Genomic DNA, 13,842 nt, shown 5'->3' on the forward strand with positions numbered 1-13,842 from the left:
AGGAGAGTGGATGATGCTTAATGGAGGAACTGACACCCCCAGAAGGAAAATAGGTGCCCAACCTCAGTTCAGAGCTTTGAAGAAAAGAACATATTCATTTCTTCATCTTTAAAGGGAAGCAGTGACACACCTAGCTCCAAGGGAACAGGGTAGGACTGTCAGCACTGAACACCCCTTGTTGCAGCCCATGGGGAGGGTACCTAGCCCAGAATTAGGCTGGGTGGCACCATCACTAGGGACACAGTCAGCTGCCCTCTCCTGTACACCTTCTTTGGTACCCTGCACTCTGCTGGCCCTTCAGATTTGGATGGTGTTGATGTGGCAAGGTGCCTTCTGCCTTTTCTGGGCTCAGCCATTTCTCCTATCGTTATCTTTTCAAGGGTATTGGTTAATTCACCAAGTACTCTGTTTCAGTTATGATAACAGTTTTTTAAAAACAAACTGGCAAACAGACACACAGGTTGCTAGGAAGCACTGGACCAAAAAGGGAACCTAATGCTAATAATAAACTGGAGGCAAATTTGCTTTTATTTGGTCAGAAACAAGCTCCATCATAGGGAGATTCTGAATGGCAGATAACCTAGGCCAGAGAGAGATCCAGGCAATGTCCTAATTTTCCATCAGCCTCTGGGTTTGTGAATCCCAGTTAGTCTCTCTGAAACTCCTCAGGATAATATAGAGGGAAGGAGCTGAAACAGCATGCCTGTGTATCTTGTGATTTCATGTTTCTCCCAATGACTAATCCCCTGAAACAACTAGAAGAGAGGTCAGATAGAGATGTTTTCTTCCAATGTATAGTGATCTTCGGGAAACAGACCATTTTCAGAAAACAAGTCAGAAAAATCCTGCAGAGGAACACTGGGGCTACTTTAAAATTCGTACCTGTGAAGAGGCATGAGAGGCTCAAAGTGGGGGGCCCTAGCTAAGAAGAGGGGACTTTGCTGGCAAGTTGTTTCGACTGACGAACATCTACTGCTGGTGCCTCCCTTGTCCCAGAGCACAGTGCTGTTTTGCATAAATCATAAGCTAGGAGACAAACACAAGGAAGATATTTCAAACTGCAAGTAAACTTGCATATGAAACCCAGAGAACAGTCTTTAGCTGTTTTGGTAGAAGGAACATGATGTTTGGCACAGGAAAACCATCTCTCAAGTCCTGTTCTTGTTTTGTTTTGTTTTGTTGGTGCTGTGATGAGAAAGAGCATCCAGGCTTGAGAAGACCACATATTGCAACAGCTTGTAACACAATGAAACTTATTTGCAAAAGTCCAGAAGACTGCAATTAGTTAGAGAAGCTCTTTAAAGTCAAAATACGGAATTTAAAAAATTTACTTTTATTGGTTTTTTATTACTTCAATTGTCCTGCAGAAAACTCCAAGCTAACTTTCTATCTATACTCTTCAGACTGTGAGTTCTTGAAATAAAGAGACTTTTTCATTAATAAAGTGTCCCAAGTACCTGATTCTCTAAGTAGTAGAAGCAATAAAGACAAATCAAAGATGTACTATTTTAACTCCTTCAGTTACTGCTGCTGATAGAGGAACTGCAAAGTTGACCTATGTCTAAGCCTTGTTTTATTTTTACTGGAGGTGCCAAAATCTAAAGGTTGATGACTTCAGTTCTTGAGTACACCCTTGGGGGGGCTGAGGTGCTGTGGAGCACTGCTGTCCCACAAAGTTTTCCTGCTCTCCTTTCCCTCCCTTCTATTCCCCACTCATGAGTGCACTTACCTAAGAGGTGGGGTCTTCATTACTAACTGGGAAATCCAAGACAATGCTCCCCTTCTCTCATGAGTGCATGCTACTTGCCCAGATGGAAGGCTGACAAGGGCCCACTCATTGCAGGGCTATCCTGAAACACTCACTTTTTGGCAGACTAAAGTAGAAGGACTTTCTTTCGCTCACCAACTTGAGCGGAGGAGGGGGCTGTGTTCCAAACCTCACTTTACTACGTGCCTAGTAAAATATTTAAAAGATATAGAAAGGATGTAAAGAGGTTTCTGCATAAAATTGAAACTATTTAGGAAACAATAGCTTGACTCTGCTGCTTGTAAAAGGGGTCCGGCAGCCTAGCAACGAGATTCTTGGTCAATGGAAAGACTGTTACACAAGCTGGGCGTTCAGACGTGCTTCCTCCTCATGCCCTGCCCTGCCAATTTACTACAGCCCTCTCTCCCCATTCCCACAGTCTTTGGCCTCTCCCATGAGCCTGCTGACAAAACTCAGCACCCACTAAACGGGGAATTTTTGCCGCAGGCCATTTGTCACCTGGGAAATGGGAATGAACTGATCAAACTCGTTTCATATAAGGCATCTAGTAAATCGGGAAAAAAATTCAGTTGTATTCAAGATGGGCTGAATGGAGTCGAAGTAATCACTGTCAGCTAAGAGTAAAACCCAACTCAAGATCATTTGCCGGTACATGTCCTAAACTCTTCTCCTGATTTTTTTTAATAAGTAACCTTCCTGCAAATTCATAGTGTGTCTCTCTCAAAATCAGTTACTGGTAACTATTACCTTCATAGCTCCACATTTGGAGGCATCTAACTACTTTAGAGAAACCTCAATATTTCAGTAACATGACAACAATCCTCTTAATTAGATGAAAGAAGTTTTGAAAACTCAGGAGCAGCATTTACAAGAAATGCAATTATGTAATATTTGGGCAGTCTGATATTTCCAGCTTTTGAGTATTTCTTTTCTGGTTATGAAGGCACTTTGTCATACCTACGCAAGGAAGTGCACTAAGTAGCAGATGTTTAATATTTATGAAGTTGTATTTGTCTTGCCAGTGGTTAATGATGAAAAAAAACCACCAAAACCACAGAGAGGAGCCTTTACTTCTACTTGTGTTGTTGTTCCTTGCATCGCACACAGTTCAGGTTATTTATAGCGCAACAGCTGCTCTGTTCAGCATCCGAAACTAGATAAGGTCACAGGTTATCCATGTAATGTTGGGGTCTTACCAGTGACTGATTTCCTAAATTCCAGTAGGCTTTACAAATGTTTCACCCAGAGTTAATAAACATCACACTCAAGGCATCCAGAGGGAGATCAGGAGAATGGTCTCACACTGCTTTCTGTGCTATCCAGGACATGCTGTGTTGCCATCAGGGCAGGAATAGCTGTATTTCTGAAAAGTCCCATTAGAGACCTCAGAAAGTGGATATCCGTAGCTTGGTTAGTTGACTTTAATGAAAGAAAGCATCTTCAGGCAGGTGTACTCAAATACCTGTATCTGAAAAACTTTCCTAACACTAATCCACTTGTCCCTGTTTAAGACCACTAACTCCCCTTCTTTCTTATCTTAAGAGGAAACAAAAATAATTAGAAGGAAAGTGTACTTTCATAATTTTGTGTCATAATACTTTAAAGATGTATGCATGCAGAACATAATCAAAACTACTCCTGACTGCTGGAATGACACTTTTGTTAAAGGCCTGGTTGCTCACTCTAGCCCTTCATACTGCTATAATGACTGGGTGGCAATTTGCCTTCCCGAACAGTTATACTTACCGTACAAAGCATGTTTCAAAGCAGGGAAGTCAGATGCTCTCCTGAATATTGCATCATACAAAGCTCCTTTTTGCTAAAAATTCAGTAAATATTTTTTTTCTCCTATACCAGATATCTGAAGCAGCCTTGTTTGTATCACTTGCTCAGTGATAATAGCCATGTAAAATCCTGGCTAATTACATAAAATCATAGAATCATAGATGTCCTGAGTTGGAAGGGACCCACAAGGATCATCAAGTCCAAATCCTGGCCCTGCCTCGGGACAGGACAGTCCTAAGAATCACAGCAGGTGCCTGAGAGCATTGTCCAAACACTCCTTGAACTCTGTCAGGTTGGTGCTGTGACCACTTCCCTGGGGAGCCTGTTCAGTGCCCAGCCACCCTCTGGGTGAAAGAATCTTTTCCTGATATCCAACCTAAACCTCCCCTGATAAAACTTCAGGCCATTCCCTCAGGTCCTGCCACTGGTCACCACAGAAAAGAGATCAGTGTCTGCCCTCCTCTCTCCCTCATGACAAAGTTGTAGAATGTGATGAGATCTCCCCTCAGTCTCCTCCAGACTGAACAAACCAAGGGACTCCAGCTGCTCTATGGTTTCCCCTCTAAACCCTTCACCATCTTCATAGCTGTCTTTTGGACATGCTCTAATTTTGGACATGCTCTTATATTGTGGCACCAAAACTGCACACTGGAGTCAAAGTAAGGCTGCACCAGCAACATGAATACATAGTTTTTCTTGCAAAGAGGACTTTATGTACAGCAAAGTTTTTTCTCGCCTTTCATCTTAGCTTAATTTCCTGATACTTGAAACTGTGAATTTCACTTGCATGAATTTGTTTTAACTTTTCTGTATCCAAGTCTAGGTACACAGTGTACTCTGGAGGTAAAGAGATGGCTTCAGTGATGGAAAGTGATCATTGTTGATTGTTGATTTTGTACAAAGGGTAAGTGAAATATACATCCAGAAATACAGATGATCCCTCATGACCCTGAGGATATTAAACAGAACTGTTCTATCTTCTCCACACTGTGCAGAACTTTCTGGCCTTGTATGAAGCCTTTGGAGTGATACCCTGTATTTAATTTTATTGTGTGCTATCTTTCAGTGATAACTCAGAAAGCTCTTCTAAAATCAATACTGGAGAAGAGGCACATGATAGACCAGCTCATCCACTGCATAAATCTTCTGAAGTGGCTCCAGAAGAATTACATCAGAAGTTAATTTGGCCTCTTATGTTTGAAAAAGTCCTTGCTAAAGATTGCAGAGCTGAGGAGAAGCAGCACTGAGCAATGTATTTCTTCTTCCAGCAAGCTTCGAAACAGATCAAATGAGCACTAGAAGACATCTGTCTGTTATTTCCTGCCCACATAGCTTTGTTCTGCTTTATTGCCAGAGCGCTCCATGGATGATGTCACTTTTTTTCTGAAGAAAACAGGCCACCAGAGCCTTTCACTGACATAATTAATTATCTGTAGCCTGGGCCACAGCCAGCAAAATTCCCATGGCAAGGCCCTGAGAAGTATTAACTCCACACTGCTTGACGTTTTCAGAATTATTATGGTCTGGGATACCCTGTCTTGTCTTTTCACACTGAAAGAGTGCTTTGCTTGATATTATCAAGCCGTGGGGCAGTTACTGCAGCAGATAGAATTACAGTGTCATGATCCAGTCAGCACAGAGACACCAAGGCGAGGGGTCCACTGTTAAGTTAAGTGCGTGAATCTGCATGTTGGGATGTGTTCTACATGCTCCAGCAATGCCTCACAATGGCTTAACCCACTGTTTTGGGTTTGCTGTATCCAGTCATAAAGATTTTGTCTCAACCAACATTACCCGTGTAATATTTTTCACATGACCTGAAGCCCAGCAGCAAGCAGAAATCACAGATTGATCCAACTAGCCATCAAGTTGCCATGCTCCTTTTGTAACCAGAACTTATTTTGTGATCAGTTAGCAGCTCTTTAAGAGGAAAAAGAAGTGACTAATGAAAGGGCAATAAGAGAAAAAGCATTTATTTTCCTCTTTCTTCTGTTATAATCTGGCCCTATTAACAAGTCTAGACCAAGACACAAGTGATCCATGGATCATGGACCTCTTTCCTGTGCTTCACACAGAAAATTAACCCCACCATGCTCCAATTTCCATTCCATAAGGGAATAATATTTCTCATGAATGAGATTTAATTCCCAAGTATATACAAGATCTAGATATGCTATGAATACTACAAAAAATATGGCACTCTAACATCAATATAATTGTTTTCCTACTAATTTTTCCCCATTTGTTATATTCTTTTATTTCCTCCAGGTTCATGCTCTTCTATACTATCATCCAATTTGTTGAAATCCATTGGAAACTAAAAAGATCTTCATTAGACATGCAACTCATCTTGTCTAAATTGCTCTTTGCAAGTGCTACATTGATGGTATAAGGAACAGAAGCATCTGAAATTAGGTGCTCTGACCTGAATTTCAGGGATGTACTTGAAGCTACTGCTGTGAGTACCCTGTCTCCAAGAGGAACAAATCAGCCCAGGCATTTTTTTTCCACAGTGATCTTGCTGCCTTCTGGCAGCAACAAGCACACAAGGAGCAGGATGGAGCAAGACAAGCTGGAGCCAGCAGGGCTGTATCCACCAGGATGATGAAATCAGAGGCAATCCTTCTGCCTCCTTTGTGGAGACAGGAGCATGTGGGACACTAACAGACCTAAGTGTGTGTACATGTGTAATAAACTGTATACACAACTTTCTCTCTTGTCCAAGCATTTTGTTGGCTTCAACAAGATGTTTTTGAGTACTCTGTGCTACACAACGTGCATTCAAATTACTGGTGGCTGATGAACAGGCAAGAACAGTAGGACTGCATTACTGCAAGCACTCACCAGCGTAGCCAATTATTTGAACGGAGGAGTCGTCAGAGGAAACAAGAGAAGTGGCACAAACTCTTGGTGTGAAGCAACTAGAGAGGGTGGGCAATGAAAGGCACAGAGTGAGAGCTCCCAGCCATGCCCACGATGCCCTCACAGCCTCCAGTAGTCTCCAAAATCCCCCTGATTCCCCCCAGTGTCTATCCTTCCCTTTGCCCTCCCCAAGCCCCAGCTGGACATCCTTTCCCCTCTCCATCCTCCCACTGCATTTCCAGGAATGACTCTGCAGCCCTTCAAAAAGATATTTTACCTGAACTGCTGAGATTGCCTGAGCCAATACAGGAGAATTGGGGTTTCATTATGAGGCCACATCAGTATTTCTCTTTCTAACTTGTTTAAACTTGAAGGTGACAAATGTCTGGAAGTTACCATGGAACTGTGAGTTAGTTCAGTTCCACTCATTTTTCTGATATGGAAGAATTTATGCTGGTTTTTTGCAAAGAAAACCAATAATTTCCAGGATAAGAAAGACATCACTTGCAAAATCCAAACCCTTCCTGTCTCAGGAAAGGACTTCCCTTCATAGTGCCTCCCTCAGTAGTGCATCATTTTGGGTGTCACATCTGCACAACCCTCTGAAATAAGTCACTGAGTTCACTTTATTTTGGACATCATGCAAAATTCTGCACTCAAGCCAGCAATTTTGTAAGATGTGGCAAGACACGGGATGTTCAGTAGGACCCACAGTTTTCTATGTGAAAATCTTACATTTCTTTCTCTTTAGTCAACCAATAGGTGGAGCCTTTAACCCTAGAAACAAGACACTTTCTCTGCCGTGTTGGCACAATTATTATGTAAAGACTTGTATTTGCTTTTATTAAAGCTTATTTTGGGAGAAAAATAATCTGTCTAGAGTCAAGACCTTATCTGATCCTCAGCTAGAGAATGAGAGACAAAAACTTAATAAATACACAACTGGGGCAGCAAGTTAATAAAAACAGATTCATCTACCACTGCAACGTTAAATTAACAACTGGTGACTCAGAGTACTGGACAGCATTATGACACATAAGACATATGCTCATTGCAAGCTCTCCAAAGAATCTCAGATATTTTAAAGCCAGAGAGATCATGCATTTAACATAGATTGCAAAAGGATTGGCCATGTGCTCTCTCACAGAGTGAACCTTCTCTTAAGAAAAATGAGAAAGATGCAAACTTTTTCATTACTGTTGCACTGAGTATACAATTTCTATTAAGTGTAAATAAAAAGAAAAATAAATAATCAACTTATATCAGTTATTTAAAATTAATTTTTAAATCTTGCAAGAGAGGATCAGTTTGGAACAAGACCAAAACTTTAAAAAGGTGGTTGTGGGAAATTATGTTGTTTTGAACAGAAGACTTAGAATTTTTGGAAAAAAACCCCAAGCTATTCATACTCTTCCTTCCATTCTAGATAAGATGTTCAGTGGGTCAGAGACACTTGCCAATTATTCCTCTCTCTTCTGATCCTTCAAGCCTAACTAACACAATAGATGTAGCTCTGTTAAGTACAGCTCAGGCATTAATAGAGAAGGATGTTTTTGTGAAGTGTCTGTGAAAGAGGTCTTCAGGCTACAGCTGTCCAATGACAGTGATATTTTATTGAGGATTATTACTTTGAAAAACATGTAATTCTAAGGCAATTTTGGTACCAAAGAGATGGATGGCTATCACCACTAAGGTTGATAGTACCTCTGCCCTTAATTTCAGAGGGAGCTGGAAATTGCCTAAATAGCACAATTTAACTATATTTCAGTATACTGTCTTACCTTTTTTTTTTTTTTCCTCTCATAAAACAGCTGGGTTCTGTTTTATGATTTTGGGACTTGCTAGACAAGTTCTTTCCTCCTATGGTATGTTCTGCCCTTTGCACAGCAGTGAATGTAAGCTACAGAAAATAAACCATACTATTCTGGACAAAATTAATCTCTGGTTATAAATTATTCAATAAAAATAAAAGAGAGCATCTGTGGTCTGAAAACATTTTTTTGTGTGTGTGCTGCTAAAGAATTCTTCACCAGGAAAACACAAACAAACCAGGGGTCAGTAAGAGAGGAGAGAATTTTTTAACTCATTGTACTGATATGCCAGACTGATATTTTTAGGGTTTGTTTTTAGGCTCTTATTTTGCTACACTGTGGATACCATCTTTCCCTTCATTTTCTTGCCTTTTTTATGCCCACTTTCCGTGTCTCTAGCTTGGCTCCATTTATCTCTGTTGTATTCCCCTTTTGCTTACACTCTTTTTCTTCTATTGCCCAGCCTCTTTCCCCTCATTCCATTCTCCTTAAGTCACCCCTCCCTCCTCACGTTAACCCTATCTTCTCTTTTTCCCTGTAGCTCTGTACATGCCAAGGTTTTTCTCTTGGGGAATTTGTATTTCATCTGTATGATATGGTCATAAGTCCTAAACTATTTCAATTCAATCAACAAGACTTCACAGATACCTTACATGCACTTTTCCCTGGTGTTACCTATTCCTTCTGCCTTGGCTCACCTGCAGCTTGCTAATCTCTGCTATTTTGCTAATGACCATTTGGAAACTCCTTCTTGTCACTGCTTTCTCTGGTGCCAAGGCAACTTGCCCCAGCTTACTCTTCTGATTTTGGTACTGGGCACAAGAAACACATCTGTCTTCTACCCACCTATCTATCCCATATTCCTTGCTTGAGCTTTCAGGCAGATCCATATCTATTGATATTAATGCAAGAGTATTAGAAAAGGCACTGAAGAAAAATATAGAAGTTTGTACAGTGTTTTTAACTAAACAACAACTAGGTGCCTCCAACAATGTTGTTACAACATCTTGGAAAAGTCAATACAAAAGCAGTTTGAGGCATTACATGCAGCAAGAGGAAAAAAGAGACAGAGAGAAAAACATTGCAACAGCTACACAGTCAAGTTCTCTTGCTTGTACTAGTCAGACTGGCAAGTGATGGGAAGGCCAAGTAATGCCATGTCTTAAGAGAAAGGCAAATATTAAACCAAATGCACAAGGCACCAGTGAGCTCTCTCCTTCAGCAAGCATCATGCGCAGTTCCAGCTACAGACACTCAGAAAGGTGAACCCAGGGTGTGACTGCTGCTGGTCAAGGGGTGATGGAAGGCATGCAGAGTCTATTTTCCTAGAGGAAACTGGAAGGATGTGGTACGGCTAGCACAGCAAAAACAAAGGCTCAGAGGATGCAAGACTGCTGTCTACAAACACATCAGGCAGTAAAGACAGGAGGGAGAGATGTGGGCTTTCAAAACAGGATCACTGCATAGCAGAGTTTCATAAAGGTTTCACTATATATAATTAAAATTGCATTAGAAATTAAAGGGGGAAGTTATCTAAACATTAAAGCTTTTCAGTTCTGGAACTACTTTCCAATAGGAGTAGTCAAAGTAAACAACTCACTTCATCTTAAAACACAGCTTACTAAGTTAACAACAAAGGTTGAATGGAGTGCTTGCCTAAAAAATTACATGCTGGGACTTGATATACAGTTTATCTTCTACAATTTTATCTCCAGAATTCTCAGGTCAGTCAATGCATCTGCAGTACAAGGATGAGGAAAGCCTGGGTTGGGAAGTGACAAATGGTAGAATAAGAAAAAAGGTCACAACTAGAGAAATAAAGAGGGGAAGAAAAGTGAATAGGGAAATTTAGATCTTAGGAAAAAGAACGTAACAGGGTGATTATAGAATAAAAATGTATTTTTTAATATGTAGCCATACAAAAGGGAAAAAAAGTAGAAAGCAGAAAGATGGAAACAGTAAAGAATTTTCCTTTCCTTTACATTTACAAAGCATAGTTTTCTGATAGAAAGACAGTAAAATACTAAAATACCTTTAAAAATTGTTAAAATGCAATGGCTAGTTTATCACCTATATCCATGTGAGTTACTTGACTTTAAGAGAGAGGATTTTCCTCGTGGCAGGATGTGCAGCCACTGATACCTAAGTGTTTCATAAGGACCTTACCAGAGAGAACAAAACAGAGTCCTCTGGTAACGTTTCCCTGATCCACCCAGCTGGAGAAGAAAGTCTTGAAAGTGAGCTCCTCCTGTCTCTGTTGGATGAGAGAACTCCTTCCCCCAGCCTCCCATACCTGCCCTACAACAATTGCTCTGGCACCTCGTGTGAGCACTCAAATTAACCCTTAAATGCAGTCGAATAAATACTGATAAGGAATGGACTTCTTTGACAGCAGAGTCACTTGGTCTCTCCCTTTGAAGGAGGGTTGCTATATAAATAGGTTTACCTCTGAATATCTTCTACACAGTATTTCCCTTCAAATATCAAACCAAAGCAAGTGTTATATTTGACCATTTGGAAGTCAGGACTTGTCAGAAATTGTGTCTTGTGATTAATTTATGTATCACTTGTATATTAACCTTACTGTTCCCCAAGACATCACATTTCACATATTGCCCATCTGCACCTTCAGGTCTGCAACAGAGGAAATGTGCAGCTGACACCTAAACATGTATTTCCTTTACACCCCATTGCTGCATGGCTCTGAGGAGCTCTGCTCCTCGACAGTGCCAGGCTCTCAGGAAACATTTCCCTCAGCCCTAAAGCATGCAAGGGTCCTCAACAGGAGTGGGGGGCTGAGCTGCAGGGGATGAATGCCATGTTGGCACAGGAGAAACATAGTAAAACATGGACTATAATAAAGGCCTTGAGCAGAAAAGTTGCTCCTTTTTAAATTGGTGTGAAATATATAGGAAACTGTCTCCCAACCTTCAAATGTCCTCCAGCAATAGGCACAGAATCCGGATAAGAAATTATTTTTCTTGAAAAACCTAATGATTTGTAGTGGGATGCTGTCTTTATAAATATACTTTTATTACTGTGGTTTTTTTCCCAAACATGCAATAAAAGAGTGAATCGTAAACATGTAGGAATACTGCTCCTCATTTCCTTTCGGGCCCCTAATCAGGAAATGTTGAAAATCAGTGTTGGTATTGCTGAAGATTAATGGCTGCTGCTCAGAAACCATACAGAAAAGGAACATATTCCTGCCAGGACAAATACATAGGCCATTGGACAAAAATCTGTGAACCACAGATAGGATTATATCATCATTGTAAAGATCCATACTGCCTGTCTTGCTCTGCAATTAATAATATTCACATGTGGGTTTGACTGAAATCACTGTAACAACCAGACAAATTAATGTCATGCCTTCATGGTCTAATTTATTCTACTGGTATTTGAAGTTTTCTTTTCAAATCAGCTTTGCAGTATTTAAAAATTGAAGTTTTTTCCAGGGATAAGAAGCAATCCTTCGTGGATTTTTTGCTACTATATGTTCAATATGGATTTAAAGACCATGTAATCACTACTTTTTCATATGAGCAGTTAGATCTCACAAGAGAAAATATACTCCACTGAGCTATAAGGCCATTAAAATAAACCCCTGTCATCAGTTCATTTGCTTCCCACTCTCCCTCAGAGAGGCCATACTTAAGAGTTCTCCTGCCATGTACGTTGGGACACATTCTCATCACTGCAGCTTCTGTATACTTTTTCTTCTCTTTTGTTTTCTTACAAAATAAGGCATAGGCTGCGGTGACCTCAGATGTTTATGGAAAGCTTCCCTTCTCTGTATTCAGTAAATTCACAGAGTCCAGCCAGGAAACATGAAGACAGGTAGAGACAGAAACTAAAGCACAAGCAAGCTACCTGAGAGTATTATAATTTTAAAAACCAATCAAGTGTAAAATTATGACAAAAATATTGCCAGGGCATCTCTCCATGATTTTCTGGCAGGTTTGCCTTCAAAATGAAGAGCTGGGGCATCAAGTCATAAAGTAAGTGCTCAATATTGATACCAAGAGCAATGTGGTGTGAGTCTATGTCACCAGATGATGTGAACAGTGAAAAAAGCACGTGATGCATATGAGTACATTACCAGTTTACCCTGCTAACCCCATGGTTGTCATGACCAGGTTACCTGCTGTGGCTTAGCTCACTGTTTGAGGGTTACAAGGCAGTGCCACCCTGGTGGTACAGGCATAAGATGCTCCCTGCTCATGACTGAGTAAACAGTCATGGTATTTTATCCCATTTTTTTGTTCAGAAAATAATGGATCTCCCTACAGGTACAGCCTGATGTTATTCTCAAAACAAAATCTTCTTACATATGCCTAGATAATGTTTGCTTTGCCAGTATTGAAATGACTTCAAAATAAACCCACAGTTTGATTTGTCAGTCCAACAAAACGCCAGCTAGCCACCAGAGATGTCTGAACAGATCTGAAAATAAAAAGCCATGAAATGACTCAGTGCATTAGGTCACTGTGACAGCCAGGAGGTAATACCAGAGTATTTACTTTGGCTGGAGTCTTCCTTGGCTCATCTTCATTTGTAGTGTTAAAGCCAGGCTCTTCATCTAAAGCCAAAGTGCTGTAGCTTGCCCACTTCAGAAATGGGTCAACACAGGTACCAGGGAAATAACTAAAATGGGGGATTTTGAAATGAAATTAAAAACCCCTGTGGATTAAAAATAATTACTCTCATCCCTGCCTGGCTGCAAGGAGCAGAAAAACAGATGCACTCTACAGCTACCAGTGTGGTTGTCCCCACAACCTCCTGTCATGCCAGGAAGCTTTAGCAGTCCTTAACATCTCCTTGGGGCCTGTATATATGAAAACCTCTAAAAGTATTGTCCAGAACCTATCCCCATCATCCCCAGAGGGATAATGAGAACACAGGCAGCTCTTCAAAGGTTGTGTAACTACCCCACAAAGTATGGTGAAGAACAGGAGAATTACTCAAACAATAAAGACCACATTTATTGCCACACAGGAAATATTAGTGACTTTCTTCACCTCTCCTTTCCAGACCACAAAGGTGACTTCAGGGTAAATCTTTCTGAACAACATGAGCATGATACATTTCTATTGAGGTTTGGCTCTGTTCACCACAGAAGCTGCACGCTAGCTCCATCTCTAAGGAAATTATATACACAAGTTTTTGAATAAAGTAAAATGAAGCACTATAAAAATGGTTACTTTTCTCTAGTGATAATTTCTTTTTTCCTTTGCAAAATTGCGTTCAACAGATTTTCTTCCTTTTTTTTTTCCTGCAGCTTTTCATTGGAAAATGACTGTTCTCTGACAAAATTATTTCTTTTGAATGCATACTTCTTGTAACTTGAGAGTAGTTTCTGACAAACTAGAGGTGAATTATGTGCAGAAAAAGTGATACTTAATGATACTTAGTGAGATGGAATCTCAGAGTTACAGTAATGGTGACTCGTGTACCAAAGAAATTAACAGAACAATTGCTTCTTGTATTCAGATAAGATGGTAACAAGTTCAACATTAAAGTAATAATGTTATGAATGTGGGTTTCAGGGGAAAAGCAAAGCCTTATATGAAAAGCTAAATGGTAATGGTTAATTAGAATAAAGGGATTAAGACA

General features: G+C 40.4%; 1 protein-coding gene across 3 annotated transcripts in view; it reads right to left on the minus strand.

Annotated features, from left to right (window-relative positions):
- Nucleotides 1-13,842, minus strand: part of FILIP1 (filamin A interacting protein 1) — a 102,713-nt gene that overhangs the window by 45,334 nt on the left and 43,537 nt on the right. The window lies entirely within an intron of this gene.

This window comes from Corvus hawaiiensis, chromosome 3, assembly GCF_020740725.1.
Source record: "Corvus hawaiiensis isolate bCorHaw1 chromosome 3, bCorHaw1.pri.cur, whole genome shotgun sequence".
NCBI lineage: Eukaryota > Metazoa > Chordata > Aves > Passeriformes > Corvidae > Corvus > Corvus hawaiiensis.